General features: G+C 41.2%; 1 pseudogene; it reads right to left on the bottom strand.

Annotated features, from left to right (window-relative positions):
- Positions 1–850: 850 nt before the first annotated feature.
- On the bottom strand, positions 851–968 carry LOC126164255 (5S ribosomal RNA; annotated as a pseudogene).
- Between the last annotated feature and the right edge of the window lie 1639 nt (positions 969–2607).

Raw genomic sequence — 2607 nt, forward strand, 5'->3', positions numbered from 1 at the left:
ATTATATTTGGACTCAAAACATGTTCTAAGATTCTACAAGAAAGGGATATCAAAGATATTAGGTGGTAGTTTTATGGATAACTTCTGCTACCCTTCTCATAGATGTGCTTTATTCCAACCACTGGGTACAGTTTTGCTTGGGAGATCTTGGATAGATTATAGTTGAAAGAGGGTCTAACTCTGCCACTAATCGGTTATAGGATTCCATTGAGTCCTGCTGCTTTATTTAATTTTAATGGTTTCAGCTGCTTCTCAGTGCCATTGACACTATTATCTACTCCACCCATCTTTTTAATGGTACGAAAATTAAATTGGAGCTGTACTCCTGGGTTTTCCTTTGTAAAGGAACATTTGAAAACAGAGTTAAGCATTTTTGCTTTTGCTTTGCTACCCTCAACTTCAGTTCCTGTCTCATCCACGACTGGACACCAACTTCATGCTGCTAATGGTCTTTACATGAAGCCAGAATTTCTTCGGGTTTTGTGAAGGATCTTTTGACAATTTCTGCTATGGTACTCATTGAAGGCTTCACATATTGCTCTCTTGACAATCAAATGCATTTCCTTCAGTATATCTCTATGCAAAGACCTGTGCTTTGTCTTACACCTACTATTATGGAGTAACCCCTGTTCCTTTAGAAGTTCCTTTACCACTCCATCTACAGGCCACAAGTGGCCCATCAGGACCATCCAACCGCCATGTCATCCTCCAAGGAGGATGCGGATAGCAGGGGCATGGGGTCACCACACCACTCTCCCGGTCATTATGACGGTATTCTTGACCGAAGCTGCTCCTATTCAGTCGAGTAGCTCCTCAATTGGCATCACGAGGCTGAGTGCACCCCGAAAAATGGCAACAGCGCATGGCGGCCTGGATGGTCACCCATCTAAGTGCTGACCACGCCCGACAGTGCTTAACTTCGGTGATCTCACGGGAACCGGTGTATCCACTGCGGCAAGGCCATTACCAGAAGTTCCTTTACAGTGACAATATACCATAGAGGGTCTCTGACATCATTAAGTGTTCTACTGGATATACATCTAGCTAGTGCATTGTTGACTATTCTTTTAAACTTGAGCCCTAGTTCCTCCACATGCTCCTCTCCTAAAATATTCAAGTTCCTCATTGAGATGTGACACTACTGGATCTTTATCTAGTTTATTGAACTTACAAATCATTCTACTTGTTTTAGTTGCCCTTTGTTCTTTGCGAAACATTGTTGCCACAACTACCTTGTAGTCACCAATACCAGTTTTGATGTGGACGTGCTCAAAGAGGCCATGTATATTTGTTGCCACTGTTGTTGTTGTTGTGGTCTTCAGTCCAGAGACTGGTCTGATGCAGCTGTCCATGTTACTCTATCCTGTGAAAGCTTCTTTATCTCCAAGTACTGTATTTACTCAAATCTAAGCTGCACTCGAATCTAAGCTGCACATGAAAAATGAGACTCGAAATGAAGCAAAAAAAATTCGCGAATCTAAGCCGCACCTGAAATTTGAGACTCGAAATTCAAGGGGGAAGAAAAGTTTTAGGCCGCATCTCCAAATCGAAAGAAAGTTGGTCCATTGTAATATGAGACACAGTATAGGTAGAATGAATGACGATACAGCTACAGTAGTTTGGTTCGAGTCATAAGCTTAGCAGTTAAGCTTTACCAGGTAGCCATTGCTATGCGTCATGCGCTCCGTCCGTATTTATACGGGTACCCTTCCTTTTTCACGTGATTCGTCTGGTATGATTTGATTGCTTATTTTTCTTTGACCTGGTAAGTGCCATTCTCTTTGTTATAGGTGTTTGCAGACGCCTCTTTAGTACATTACATTCTGCACAGAAATTAGAGTCATCTTAGATTTAAAAATCTAGTCAATTGCCGTGCTTCATTTCTGACTGTATCACTATTAGGCATAAGAATAATACGAACATAAACATGACATGATATGTATATCCTTCCACATTTGCCGTCTTCTCACTATAGTTTCGTAGTTTATTAGGCAGACAGGATTTAAATGAGATAGCAGCAAACACGAAAGAATACATGGCAAAATGATTATATTCGCATTTTTTCTTATGGTGAAGAGAATACTGCATGTGATTCACAACTCATAAAAGTTCCTATCAGCAACCATCTCTTGTCACAGGTAGGAAAAAATTCAGAACGTAGAGTTGGCCACATTGACAAACATCCCAAACAGTCTTGCCAGTCGGATTTTCATAGTTCATTGAAATGCTGCTACATTCGAAGATGAACAATATGGAATTTGTATTTACTTCGTTGGATAATGTAGCAAATGCAGTGGTCGAAACTCGGGGCGGAGAAAAAAAGCTCGTCTTCCCCATTTTTTTAATTTATTTACTGATGCAGAGGTTTTGGCGCCAGTATTTATCTTTGTGCCTGCAAAGCATGCCTGTGTAGCGCTACATCTATTCGACGGCAGAAGTTAGTTGTGGCGGCACCTACCAACATTTCGCAGAACTTGCGCTTACTTTGCACTCGATTCTAAGCCGCAGGCAGTTTTTTGGATTACAAAAACCGGAAAACACTGCGGCTTACATTAGAGTACATATGGTAACTACTGCAACCTACATCCTCCTGAATCCATTTATTGT

This window comes from Schistocerca cancellata, chromosome 2 (genome assembly GCF_023864275.1).
Source record: "Schistocerca cancellata isolate TAMUIC-IGC-003103 chromosome 2, iqSchCanc2.1, whole genome shotgun sequence".
Classification (NCBI taxonomy): Eukaryota; Metazoa; Arthropoda; class Insecta; order Orthoptera; family Acrididae; genus Schistocerca; species Schistocerca cancellata.